The sequence below is a fragment of the Pteropus vampyrus genome, unplaced genomic scaffold (genome assembly GCF_000151845.1).
Source record: "Pteropus vampyrus isolate Shadow unplaced genomic scaffold, Pvam_2.0 Scaffold3, whole genome shotgun sequence".
Taxonomy (NCBI): Eukaryota; Metazoa; Chordata; class Mammalia; order Chiroptera; family Pteropodidae; genus Pteropus; species Pteropus vampyrus.
In genome coordinates, this window is record NW_011888784.1 from 2825834 (window position 1) to 2840688 (window position 14855).

The following is a 14855-nucleotide window of genomic DNA, read 5'->3' on the forward strand; positions in this document are numbered from 1 at the left end:
CTCTTGTAAGAAAATAAATCTCTTGTTGTTTATTACTTGTAATTGGTCTTCATTTGCCTGCAGTTAAAAACATCTTAAATCATGTATAAGGATAATCAGACCATTTTATACATAAGTAAGCTGAGGTTAGGAGAGATTCAGCTACTTGTCCAAGATCACACAGCTAGAAAGTGGTCTGGCTGTGATTCACCTGGTTTCCTAACTCCCAATGCTCCACATTCTTTCAATCTAATGTGTACTTCTCTTGAGTGTGGGAGGGACGTGTGATTTGCTTCTCACCAATAGAACCTGCCTCAGGTGTTGGAGGGACTCTCATCGCTGGCTTGATGAGTAAGTGGCCGTGTTGGAGAATCAAGGGACTGCAGACGTCTCTAGGACCCAAGGCGGCCTTCGTAGGCTGGCAAGAAACTTCAGTCATTAAATAAAATTCTGCCAACCACCAAATGAGCTTGGAAACAAATCCTTCCCCAGTCAAGCCTCTATGAGAATGCAGCCCAGTTAGTACATTGATTACAGCCTTGTGACCCTAAGCAGAGGACCCAACTAAGCTGTGCCTGGACTCCTGACCCACAGAAATTGTGAGATAATAAATGGATGATGTTTTAAGCTATTAAGTTTGTGGTACTTTGTTATGCGGCAGTAAAAAACTAATACACTATCCCCTATATGAGCCATATTTTGATTTTCCACAATTATCTAAATTGCAAATCTTGACATTGCTACAAATTTGGACTTATTTTTCAGGTGGATAAGCAATGATTCTGGAATGAAACAATTTGCTAGCAAGAGTTATCTTTTTGTTTTGAATTACAGGACAGTGGGAAAGAACCGTGTGGTTTGAACAGAGCATAATTAAATTGTCTTTCTTGAGACCTTGTGTCAATCTGATTAGCAAGCAAAGTATTTTTTCTTTTGGTTCCCCAGGTTGTAAATATTCTCTATCTGCTAAATCCTTTTGTCAGAAGGGATTTATGACACTAAATAACAAAGTACTTCCAGATCCAAATGATTTGCTTCATAGTTTCTCTTTTAATGAAAAATTTATTTCATTAAAAAAAAAAAGACCCATGCATCTGATTTTTATATTTCTCTTGTTAAAACAAAGACTTATATACTCTAACTACGTAGAACTCACTAAGCTATGCCTGTTAATGGCTCTCCGCCAGACAAAGGATAAAGTCTCCTTTATTGTGAAGATGTAGCTGAGAAGCAGCCTAGAGGGGGTGACCAGCCTGGTCACCCCCGCTTACAAGTTTGACTTACAAAGGTGGGATGCTGTTAAACCCAGGGACAGGGAGGTAAGGGTGGGGTGGACAGACTCCAAGGCCAAGTCCAGTCCCAATTCTAGACCACAACATTAAAACTAGCCAAGAACTCCAGTTTTGAGTTACTAGTATGTAGGATTAGCTGGAAGTCTATTACATTTTAAGGAAGCTTTATCACCAAAGAAATCCCAGAGCTGGCAGATAGTGTCTAGGGCAGTCCTCAAACCGCTTCCAGAGAACGGGCTGCTAATCTTGGTCGATCCCCAGAAAGGACATGCTTTCCAACACCCATCTGAGAAGTGGCCATGGCAGACAAACTTCAGGGGAGAGTCCTTGAGGGAGCAACACCGTGAGCAGCCAGACGGGGCTGACACCAGCATAGGCAGCCCCTGCTGCTTCTATTCCAGTGACTCCCACGTGTGGTTAACATTCTTCTTTTTTCCAAATGGGTTTATTGCAGTTTTGTTTGTTTGTTTGTTTGTATTGCAGTTTCCCCGTTCTCTTCACCACTGTCTTTTGGGGATGCTGGGGTAGATAGTTTACCTTTAGCCTTTGACCGTTGATCTGCTCCACCAAGGCCTTTCAGGGGAGCTCCCCTCTCAGAGGTCCTGGATTTGGAGGTGGATGAACCAACTAGCTCAGCCTTTACTCGTTCAAGGTATGTCGTATTTATCTGTTTCCACAGCCCTGGGATATAGTAATCCTCACTCCATATTTGTTCATTGAGGGAATAATTGAAGTGATTTTTAATGGTCTTTGTTTTGCGGGTCAGGAAACAGAGGCCCGGGAAGGCGAGAGGCCTGACCCGATCTCTGAATGAGGGGAAAAGTTTCAGACCGATGCCTGCTGAATCACCAGTGGTCTCTTGGCCTCCAGATGTCCTCGTTTCTTACTGTCCGTGTCAGCGGGAACAATGAGGCCCAAGAATCAAATTCAAACCGTGGCTTCAACAGAGCACAACCTTCATAAACTCAGCGTCTCTCTCCCTCTGCTCCTAAACTAAATTGGTTCCTGCTCATTTCATTTCTTCCCCGGTTCTGATGGAAGCTTGGCTCCAGGTGCTGGGTCTGTAAGTCAGGATCTCGGAGACACAGTGGACTACGTTTCTGGCTTAATCATGCACGAAAGAGCAGAAACCAGCCTGCTGGAAAAAGTGCTGATGTGGGAAACGATGGGCACAGACTTCTGCAGGGGCCCATTCCAAGGGCACGGAAGGTTCACGCCCCATCTCTCATGACCTCTAGCTTTCCCATTTGTTCTTGGCCTCCAGGAAGGCAGGTTGTGAACTAGGGGAGCTGCTGGGGAGTGAGCTGTCAGAGACAACACACATTAGGACAAATAGCTCATGGGGCGAATTCACCGAAACCAAATCGAGTAACATTCTAATCTATATGAAAACAAGCCCCTGAGTGGCTTGTGCCAGATGAGGTAAGTGGAAAGCATGATGTCACGGTTCAGGCATGGTCCCTCCCTCCCCCCCCCACCATCTCTGTGTCACCCCCTTCTTGCTTTTCTCCCTCTCCCCACTCCTTTCATCTTGGGATAGGCTCCCCTCCTTGCTCTCTCTCCAGCACTGGGGGGCAAGGCATCTTCTCTCTTTCCCTAAGGCTTTCTGACAAGACCTGTGCAGGGTGTCTCCACTTTTTAAAGACACACTCAGTAACAGTGAGGTGAGAAAGACTGATAAGGCATGGAATCTGTTGCGGCCTTTGACAGGTGACAGGCATCTCAAAACCCCCTCCCCCAAGGGGAAGGGTCTCTGACAGTGAAAAATTTTCCCCCACCTTATGGGCGCTATTTTGTAGTCCTTGAAATCAAATCATAGACCTAAGGCTGGCAAATTCAGAATTCAGCTGAGTAGAAGCAATGGGGAGGTGGGAAAGGGAGGGACAAGGTTAACTCTGCCCAGAAGCAAGTCTGGCCGGCGTCGTGGGCCTGTGGGACTGCTCGCTGCCCCCTTCCAGCCTGGAGCAGGTGGTCAGCAGACAGGAGACAGGCTGCTCCTGGGGAGATTCCTTGAGGGAGCAACACCGTGAGCAGCCAGACAGGGCTGACACCAGCATAGGCAGCCCCTGCTGCTTCTATTCCAGTGACTCTCACGTGTGGTTAACATTCTTCTTTTTTCCAAATGGGTTTATTGCAGTTTTGTTTGTTTGTTTGTTTGTATTGCAGTTTCCCCGTTCTCTTCACCACTGTCTTTTGGGGATGCTGGGGTAGATAGTTTACCTTTAGCCTTTGACCGTTGATCTGCTCCACCAAGGCCTTTCAGGGGAGCTCACCTCTCAGAGGTCCTGGATTTGGAGGTGGATGAACCAACTAGCTCAGCCTTTACTCGTTCAAGGTATGTTGTATTTATCTGTTTCCACAGCCCTGGGATATAGTAATCCTCACTCCATATTTGTTCATTGAGGGAATAATTGAAGTGATTTTTAATTGTCTTTGTTTTGCGGGTCAGGAAACAGAGGCCCGGGAAGGCGAGAGGCCTGACCCGATCTCTGAATGACGGGAAAAGTTTCAGACCGATGCCTGCTGAATCACCGGTGGTCTCTTGGCCTCCAGATGTCCTCGTTTCTTACTGTCCGTGTCAGCGGGAACAATGAGGCCCAAGAATCAAATTCAAACCGTGGCTTCAACAGAGCACAACCTTCATAAACTCAGCGTCTCTCTCCCTCTGCTCCTAAACTAAATTGGTTCCTGCTCATTTCATTTCTTCCCCGGTTCTGATGGAAGCTTGGCTCTAGGTGCTGGGTCTGTAAGTCAGGATCTCGGAGACACAGTGGACTACGTTTCTGGCTTAATCATGCACGAAAGAGCAGAAACCAGCCTGCTGGAAAAAGTGCTGATGTGGGAGACGATGGGCACAGACTTCTGCAGGGGCCCATTCCAAGGGCACGGAAGGTTCACGCCCCATCTCTCATGACCTCTAGCTTTCCCATTTGTTCTTGGCCTCCAGGAGGGCAGGTTGTGAACTAGGGGAGCTGCTGGGGAGTGAGCTGTCAGAGACAACACACATTAGGACAAATAGCTCGTGGGGCGAATTCACCAAAACCAAATCGAGTAACATTCTAATCCATATGAAAACAAGCCCCTGAGTGGCTTGTGCCAGATGAGGTAAGTGGAAAGCATGATGTCACGGTTCAGGCATGGTCCCTCCCTCCCCCCCCCACCATCTCTGTGTCACCCCCTTCTTGCTTTTCTCCCTCTCCCCACTCCTTTCATCTTGGGATAGGCTCCCCTCCTTGCTCTCTCTCCAGCACTGGGGGGCAAGGCATCTTCTCTCTTTCCCTAAGGCTTTCTGACAAGACCTGTGCAGGGTGTCTCCACTTTTTAAAGACACACTCAGTAACAGTGAGGTGAGAAAGACTGATAAGGCATGGAATCTGTTGCAGCCTTTGACAGGTGACAGGCATCTCAAAACCCCCTCCCCCAAGCGGAAGGGTCTCTGACAGTGAAAAATTTTCCCCCACCTTATGGGCGCTATTTTGTAGTCCTTGAAATCAGACCATAGACCTAAGGCTGGCAAATTCAGAATTCAGCTGAGTAGAAGCAATGGGGAGGTGGGAAAGGGAGGGACAAGGTTAACTCTGCCCAGAAGCAAGTCTGGCCGGCGTCGTGGGCCTGTGGGACTGCTCGCTGCCCCCTTCCAGCCTGGAGCAGGTGGTCAGCAGACAGGAGACAGGCTGCTCCTCCTGCTCAGTCCTTTGTCTCCACTCTGTCCCCGTCGGATCGTCGGATCTCATTATCCTCTCCTCCAGGCCTCTGCAGCTGCTGCTGACTGCTTTCTCCTCAGCTCTCCCCCTCTTCCCCGCCTGCTGCCCACGTTTCTCCCCCTCCCAAAACTCCTTGTTCTTCCTGATAATTCCATCACCAGGCATTTGATCCAATTTTAGGTCCATGGCTTCCCAGGAGTGGCAGATGGATGGTATGAGTCCCCAAAGGAAGAGCTGGTTTGAGACTTTGCCTGAGTCAGATGGGTGATGCTCGAAGCATAGGAGCAGCGATGGTGGGTAAATTTCTGACACTCCTTGCCCGGAGGTGAGGTCCTTTAGGGCAGCCGTGGGTCGGTCATGTTAATGCTGCATCCCCAGCTCTAAGCGCTGTGCCTGGCCCGTAGCAGACACTTCATCAGTGATGTTGTGTGAACCATGTCCGGGACTGTTGGGGAGGCCCTTGCTGTGGAAACTTGTCCCAAGGAGACCTCCTGTGGGTGCTGGAGCCATCCATCCAGGTGTGTGAGCACGCTGACTCCCCTGTTTAAGTCACCCTTCACACTATACGTGTGTGCAGGACTTCACACTGTGTGGCATTTCCAGAGCCCTGTCACTCTTGGGCGTGTCAGCCACATCTGGGCACCATCCAGGACTTACAGGTGAGACCCGTTTGACAAAAGATAGGACTGAGTCGGCACTTCTGAGCTTGATCTCAGACCAGCCTCTCCAGTAACCTTCCCTCTAAAGAGTCAGTTCTTGGGATTTCAGACCGAGAATACTGATGGCCTCTGTCGTTCTGCTGGTTTGTGCAAACAAAACGTCTTCCTCAGGCCGGGTTGGAACAGGTAAGAGAATAAGTGATCGGAAGACACTGAGGTGATTGATTTGGGCCAGTGGCCCCACAGAGGGTGTGAAAAGAGAAGGGAAAGCAACGATGACACAAAGCCACTTGGAGGTGTTCCTGGCAAGCAGCCAGAGGCATTACCAGCGAGGGCTGTCAGCTGGGAACTGCCTGGGCACGGGGCTGGGGTCCCGCTCTGTCTTTCTGAAGCAGAGAGCAGGTGAGGAGGTCGGCTGGTTGGCTTGAGGGACAATCGTCCTCACAGCCAGGCTGGGTGTCCATAAAACTCTAATAGCGGCTTCACAGAGCCTAATCCTATAGCCTGAGCAGGCTTCCCTCCTCCCTCTTATAAGTCAATAGACTTTCTTTCCACAAGAGAGGAACCTTGGAGTGACCTGTTTGTCACTTGCACAGCAGAGACTGCGGCTTGAGCCCCAGAGTGCGAGACAAGTCTGCGCCTGCTCAGAGGCTGGTGGGGACGGCCCTGCCAGGAGTCCGTTTGCTTCAGGGAACCGAGCCCGTCCTCCTTCCTCCCTATATGAGAAGGGAGCCTTGAAGCAGTAGGAAGAGGCAGGAAAAGGTGAAACGGCTAATTTATAGGGTCTATCAGCAGCTCTGGCAGCCACGGGCAGGGGCTCTGAGTAGGGCTTCGCCATGACTTCCCTGTGGCTACTGCTACCCCAGCAGTTGCCACTTGGACATTGAGTCCCTTTGACCTCAACAGTAAACATGGCCTTTCAGAGCCTGAGATGAAGGGGGAGGACAGGGCAGGTGTGGGTCAAGGTGCCCGAGACGGTTTCTTTGTGCACACTTGAAGAGGAAATTGGCTAAGGCTGAATGGTCTGCATATCAGGCCAGAGAAGAGGTTTCTGGTCGGAATGTTCCTCCTTCCTCATCACCACTTACTCATATTCCCTGCCTCCTCACAGGCTCCCGTCCTGACCTGACTCTGTCCCATCAGATTCTCCGTCCAGAAGAAAACTTTTCCAAGACGGCCTTTCTCCACCTTTCCCTAGAGAATGTTCCCTATTCATTCTCAGTCCCGTTCAACCTCTAGCTCCTTCACCAAGTGATGCGTGATTCTTCTACCTGGTCTTCATCACTCTTGCTTTGAAGGTTCTCTTAGGGAAGGCAAAACTTTACCTCTACCCCTCTTAGGCTTTCAGTTGGAACTCAAACAAAAAGAGAGATTAACAAGAGGAAAAATAACAGTGTCTTAACGCACATCATACGAAACCTAATACAGAGAGTAACTCAAAGTGCTGGCTTGGAACTCTGGCTGAATTTCAACGCAGGACAATCCATCTGTAGAGAAATGACAGGACAAAGGAAAGCAGGTTAAAGCAAAGAGGGGGAATGTAAAAGTATGGGAGGAAACTAAGGAGTATTGCTGGTTTGCAGAGTCCTCTGGTGCCCTCTCTGGGCTGATAAATCTACCTCTAGTAAGAGGAAAGTTTATACCCTGCCTTTAGGCAGAAAAGAGGAAAGGTGGAGAGCTCTTCCTGCATTTGCTGCTTCTTAATTGCCCTCGGCTCAGAGTAATTTTTATGCCGAAGCGGCAGATTTAGGGTGACATGTTACGCTATCTTTCATTCTGTCGCGGGCTCACGCCTTTCCTCCCTGTTTCACCCGAACGGCTGTGACCTCTGTCCCTTTCTCTCAGGCCTTGCTCTGAGTCTAGCTAAGCCGGTGAGGGATTTCATGCTAGTGCAACATGTTGTTTCGTCCAGGTTGCGTGCAATAGTAGAAAGACAGTGATGTGAGAGATGTCGGCTCTCTGGGACAGACTGGAGGAGCTGGTGAAGGGGCCTTCTCTGCAGAGCTTTGTTTACTCCATTTGGGGGACAACTGCCAGTCACAAGAGGTCTAGCCCTGGCTGCTTTTTTATCTGACTGGGTCCTGTTATGTTTTTAATGAAAAAAGTTTTGTTTCCACAATCCTCAATAGATGCAGACCTTTGTAATTACGAGTTATCATAAGAATGTTCCATTCCTTTTGACCCAAATTTGTAAGCAGAGAACTAACTGAGCTTTCTGAGCGCAAGACGGCTTACCTTCCATCAAATCGGTGGCCATCCTTGGCAGCAGCTCCTTCCACTTCCAGATTCAGACTGAAATTTCCTTTGCATGCTCGAGGCAGACTCATCTCATTGTCAAGTCTAATAAATAAATCACGGCTCAGAGCCACGGGACCCAAATGTAAAATGCAACGTCTGGCACCACTGGAGACAAAATAAATCACCTGGAATCTGGTAAGCAGGTCATCTTGATCCTCCAGTTTGTTCTGGTGACTTTAGTGATTGATTTTGCTAAACTCGGATGAAGCAGGAGGATATTTAGGTTCAGGACTTCCAATGAAATGAAAGCGGTTGAGCCAAGATGAGATCATGAAACCTTTTGTGAAGGGAGGTGGAGAGAGGAACCTTGACTCTTGGCTTCTCAAGGGCTTATGGTTAGTCCCTTATGAGGCTTGATTCTGCTTCATGCCTTCAGATTTCAAGAGACATTATAGTCTCAGTTTAAAAAACATTTCTTTTTTTGTTTGGGGCAGTTTAAGTGGTTTTACAAATGATTTTTAAGACAAGAGGCCAACACTTTTATGATTTGATTTGATTTGAAGGAGACCTGCCCCACGAAGACTGCATGGGGCCTGGAGTTCTCCTGTGAGGGTCACTTCTTTACTTTGAGAAGATGAAGACCTCACTGGAATGTAATATTATTGGACAAGGATTAAGGCCTTACTCAGCTCATAGCATTCTAGAACTGTGCTATTCAACAGAAGTACTATGTGAGTCATCTGTGTCATTTAAAACTTTTATGTTAGCCAGCCACACCAAAAAAGAAAAAGTAAAACAAGATGGGTGAAGTTAGTTTTAATACAAGATATCAAAAATGTTATAATTTCAATATGTAATCAATCTCAATAATTATGAATGAGATATTTTACATTCTTTTTTGGGAGGGTTACGAAGGCTTTGCAATCTGGTATGAATTTGACACAGGACATCTCCATCTGACCAGCCATATTTCAAGTGTTCATGTTTCCAGTCTCTAGGGAAGGAGACAGACAAGGGAGAAGGTGTCGGAAATGGCTTATTGGATAGCCAACCACAGTGAATGTCGCAGGTCCCCAGAGAAGGCGTTCCGCTGTAGAGGGAAGAGCGTAGAGTATGAGCCAGGAGTCACCAGCTTGCTATGTGATCTTGTCCCTGTCACCTGGCCTTTCTGAACCTACAACCTTATTTCTAGGGTGAGGGGTTGGATGTGTTCGATGTCCTTCTGTTCTAACGCCTCTGATTTAATTAAACTCCCTGAGAGCATTGAATGAGCTGTCCAGTGGTAATGTAATTAATTTAATGCAATCCATTTGGTAAAAACAGCTGTGGCTCTTCTCCTTCCTATGGTCAGGGGACGTTTGTTGGCTGGATAAACTCTTATGCTCATGGATTTTGATGGAAGTTTAATTACACCAATAACCTGGTGTCCTTGGTCTCTGGATGTCTATCCTCAGTGAGAACATTAGACTCGGTGTATGTGCTAAGCCAAAGGGACTTCTCTTGGCATTGACTGACCTCCGTTTTGCCCAGATTGGGTCAGCCCCAGGCAGAACTGTGGAGAAGAGGTGGCCTCTGGAAGTCCCTCCATATCCTCCCCTCGCACCTGGCATTCATTACTCATGATTGGGTTTACCCAACTCTAGCTCAGTTGGGGGCTTTGTCTGAATCCTCCCCAGAGCACTTCACCTTATGGAACTACTCAGCTTCCTTCCTTTTCTCAAAGCATGGCTACAGGGGGTCTCTGTGATGAGCTACTTATGCCCATGTGTAGAATGGATACAGGAAGAGTTTATCAAAGCTCCCCTTCACATCTAGGTCAGGTATGGGTGCTCAGTGCAGGGCTCCCGCTGGCAAGGCCAGCCAAAGGCAGGCAGCTGAGTCAAGACTCTTCTTGGTTGCAACTAACAGAGTGCACTCAAGGGAGATGATGCACATAAAGGGGCGATATGCAACAGTTGTGGGTATCTGATGGAAACTAGGGGTGGGAGGTACAGTCAGGTCCCTGCGAGGGATTGAAACAGAAAGAAACCTGACCAGCAACACTAGGGCAGTTTCCTTCTCTCTCTCTCTGTCGTCCTCCTGCTTCATTCTTCTCCCTCCATGATTAAGGACACATGATGAACTTGGTCACTCCATAGTTCCAAAGTTGGCCTGTCTTCAGTTCAAGCAACAGCAAAGACTGACAAGCATCTAAGTCCCCAGGAGAAAGAATACGACTGGCCAAACTTGGGTCAGGTTTGCCCTAATCCAGGTTTACTATGATGGGGGTAAGGGGTGACGGAGAAAGGTCACCTTGATACAAAACCTGGATGCAGGGGCCTTTCCTGTGGGTGAGGAGCTTACTTCTTAGAGAAGGGAGGGTGTGGGCTGGGCAAATACTCCAAAGGCTGGTGTCTTTGTTGTTGATTTAGGAAGCGGATTCTCCATATTGTTTGATGTAATGTAAAAACCCCGGAGAACACATAATATTGAAAGTGTTACTGGGTCTGAACTCCGGATCCATCATTTGCTATTGGTATAATCTTATTTATTTAAATTGTTTATCACACCTTATAGCATAACATTTTCTAAATGCCAAACACTGTATTGGTCTAAGTGCTTTACTTATTTTAACTTATTTAATCCTCATGATTCTACCGGATAAGCGATATGATTATCCTCATTTTACATATGAAAAAAACTGAGGCATAGAAAAGTTAAGTAACTTGTCCCAGGTCACACAGCTAGTAAGTGGGAGAACTAAATTTTCAGTCTAGGCTGTCTGGCTCTATTATCCTTGCTCCAAACCCCTACATGTCGTGCTGATCTTGGATAAGTCATTTAACTTCTCTGTGCCTCAGTTTTCTCATTTGGGAAATGGGTTTAATGACATCTGCCTCCTCAGTTGCGGAGATTAAGATAGATGGCACATATGAAGCCCTGCTACTCTGTATTAGAGTCTCCAGAGAAACAAAACCAATAAGAAACATATACATGCGGGGTGGGGAGAATGGGGAGAGGGAGAGAGAATTGGCTCCCATAATTATGGAGGCTGGCAAACCTGAAATCTGCAGGGTGGGTTAGCAGGCCAGCCACCCAGGGAAGAGCTGATATTGCAGCCGAAGTTCAAAGGCCATCTGCTGCAATTCTTTCTTGCTCAGGGGAGGTTCATCTTTTGTTCTATTCAGAACTTCAACTGATGGGACCAGGCCCACCCCATATTATGGAAAGTAATCTGCTTTACTCAAAGCCCACTGCTTTCAATGTTAATCTCATTTAAACACACACTCACAGAAAAAATAATCCAGAATATTTGGCCAAATATCCAGGGACCATGGCCCAACGAAGTTGGCACGTAAAATTAACCATCACCCCTTCTAATCATAACTGGTAGGATCCCATATGTGAGGAGTCTGATCTCTTCCTTCTCACCTCTAGGCCCCCAGAGAACCATCTTCCAAGGGTTGGAGTTGGGTGTGGCTCAGCCTGACAGTTGACATCTTCATTTCTCAATCTTGTCTCTCAGTTCACGTGGCCATCCCTCAGGCAGCTACACAGCCAGAGTTCCCTCAGCCACAGAGCTCTGAAACTCTCAGCTTGGTGTTCCAGTGCAGCTCTGGGTAGCTGGAAATGACTGCTTCCTAAAGCAATTCATCATGCACGTGCCACAATTGCCCCGGCAGTAACCATGCTAACAGAATGAGCAGTGAGCTATCTTGCCACAGGCTTGGCTTTCATAAGCAGACCATGATTCAACAAGAAAAGGTATCTCAGATGTTAGATTGCTTAACATCTGCTTCAGCATGCATGTTTTTATTATTATATTTTAATAATGTTGCATATTTTAAAAAATATGTACACGTATTTTACCAAATAAGATCTCTGTTATAAATAGCTGTGTTGCCTCATCTTTGCTATAATGTTCTCATGAGACAAACTCTCACACAACTTTAGAATTTCAGGAGACACAACTACATTCAAAGTCACTGACAAGTAGAAGGTTAACTCAGCAGGCCCCAGTTGCTCATACCTTGTGCATTCCGAAGGAAGGCCAATCTTCAGAAGGACTGGCCCTTGACTGGCTCCTGGAGGTAAACTCTGAGCCCTCAGAATATCCTGCCTGGTAAAAGTGGTTTTGTACATCTGAGGCCTTGGGCCATGCTGTATCAATTTGATCTCTGAGGGACCAGAGACTAACTCAGATCAGACACAGAGTCCTATGCAATTTATCTCCAGTAAAAACTCTGGACACCGTGGCTTGACAATAATTGACGTGTGGTCACACATTGCTGCTGGGAGAATTAAGCATGCCCCCATGCAACTCCTTTGAGAAGGGCACACCTTTTTGTGCTCTTTGCTGTTGGGGCTTCTCAACTCCTTCTTCCTCAAACCCCATTTCCTACATTCTAGCAGCCCAGGCTTCAAGGCTTCTCAAAGATAAAATTTCAACCTGGCCTGGCTCTGGGCCATTCTCTTTATGCACAGCCAGGGATGTGAGGTAGTTACTCTGAGCTGACACCTTGGGGAGAATCTCATAATTGGCTTAGCAGGGTGCTCTTCTTGGCTCACATGCATTTCAACAGTAGAAAGTTCCTTTAATCAAAGGGCTTTTCGGGGAAGTCAAAATAAACAGAAACGAAATTTTAAAAACCTCTCTATTGTCTATATTTATATATGTTGAATAACGAATGAAGTTGGGCTAGTGCTTTGAGGCAGGTATTACAAAGGGGTGAACTTCAGATGGGTAGAATCTCAGGCATCTGTGAGGTGTGGCTCAGGCAGGCATTTTGGGTGGTTGGCTCTCTCAGATCTCATGATGTTGGCACCTTTTGTAGTGACTGGAGGAAAGGATGAACCTTGGTCAGAAGGTTTAGAGTTAGCTCTTAGATCTGGTTTGAAATCTACGATATGAAGACCAGGCTGGACCTAGATGATCCTGGAATCACTTTCCTGATTACCAATCTGTGCGTCCCCTCTGACTGCATCCCCTCAAAACACTGGCCTTAATGGGTACAGGGAGAAGCCAGCCAGGCTCTGATGAATCAACCATTGTCAAAGGCAGGATCAGATAATATATAAATGAATGAAATAATGCATAAATGAACAAACCAATCATCATTCCAATAAAACTTTATTTGGCCTGTCCTGATCAAGTTTAATAATGCTTAATAGATTTTTTTTTTTGAAACATGAGGAGTAATAACAGTTCCTCTGAAATAATAATAATAATATATGAACTTCTGGTCAAGGTCAGCAGCTTGTTCCTTTACCAAAAAAGTAAAGCCGCCCTCTGAGGACCAATGGCACATGAGGAGCGGTGTACACTTCCTTTTCTTAAAACAAAACAACAAAAAACGAAAAAACAAACCAAATACTTCATATTTACATATCTTCCATTTAAAAATTGGTCAGTGTGATTAATTGCTTTTAAATATAAGTTTCTAATGTGTTGCAGGTTCCGATGTACAAATCCTAGTTAGCTGATTAGATTTAAGGTGCTGTTGAGGTGAGGGTGAACATGGCCAAGACCACTGGGGACCCTCTGCTTAGAGTGGCTAGACTTCCTGTGGGCATCTTTGGGCATACTGGGGGAGCTGGTGGAGCTAAACACCAGGGGTGGAAATGGCACAGAACTCCAGGGGACTGGGCTATGCTTCTGCTGTGCCCAAACACATTACCCCAGGCTCTGTGTGAGTGCACCTCTGGGTGTGCATGCTCCAGACTCCTAAATTAGGAGGAGCATGGATGCCTGGGGTCCCTTCCTTTGCTATGGGGTCCCCATGCTGCTGCCTGACCCCTAAGGGCCCTTAATATTGGCACCCCACCTTTCACACTTTCCTTTCTGGATTCCTTGTCCCCCAGGCCACTTGCTCTTCAATGCATTTCTTTAGGGTCTGCTCTTTGCCAGGGCTAAATGGAAGATTGAAATTAAGGGCAGTATTAATGAAGCCTGATAGGTCCCAAGTGAAATCTTCTCTCCTAACACATTTGCTCTATGGTGGGCACCTCACTGGGTAGTGAGGGAGCGGGGAGGCGGGGATGGTGGCTGGAGGGGTTTACAGAATCGCTATCTTCAAACTCACTGGGTATGACATCCCCTTGGGAACTAGGGCTGAGTCTGTGTCTGTGCATGTGTCAGGAAAAGTGCATAGGAAATTCTGGAGGAGGTATGTGCACACGGGCCTGGGAAAATCAGTTATTTTACCCACAGACCTCAAACTAGTCTTATCTGAAACAGATTTCAGACCACGAAGGAGTGAGGCACACATAAGGGTGTGGCAAATAAGAATATTTACGTACTTGAGAAGCCAGAAAAAATGTGCGTGGTGACGTGAGGAAAGAAACGGGCTCAGTTCCTAATTTTGGAATACAAGAAACATTGCTCTGAATCAAAGAACATTGCATGGGGTCAGATGGTAATGGACAGGAAGACATATCTTGGACTATTTTCTGACCGAAAAGCCCGTATGACCCCAGCAGAGGAAGATATTATGTAGTGGACAGACACAGGCCTGGGGGCAGGGAGACTGGGACTCAAGGCCTGCCCTGACACTGGCTACGTTGCTTCTCTGGGTTTCACTGTCCTTGCTGTGTCAGTTGAGGCGAGCTGAGACAGCTGGTTTCAACCTGTGAGATTCCTCTGTACCCAGCCCAGGGCCTACAGACTGCTGTCTAAGCCATCTTTCTTTCCTGCATGCCACCACTTATAAAACGCAAGGGTCTCTTCTTCTCTGGGAAAGTGATCAACCCCCAAACTAACCCGCTCCCAGAAGTTAAAGGCTAGTTATTAAGGCAGTTTAAGAAATGGACATTCCTCTCACTCCTCGGATCCTTCCTGTGTTCTGCTAACCCCCCAGGCAGCAGAGAGGGGTGGGTGGGTGGTGGAGGTGCAAGGGAGGGGGCCTCCTTCCGCCAGGCCGGCCAGGTGGCCTCCCACTGTGTGTGTGTGTGGGGTGTGTGTGTGTGTGTGTGTGTGTGTGTGTGTGTGTGTGTGTGTGTGTGTG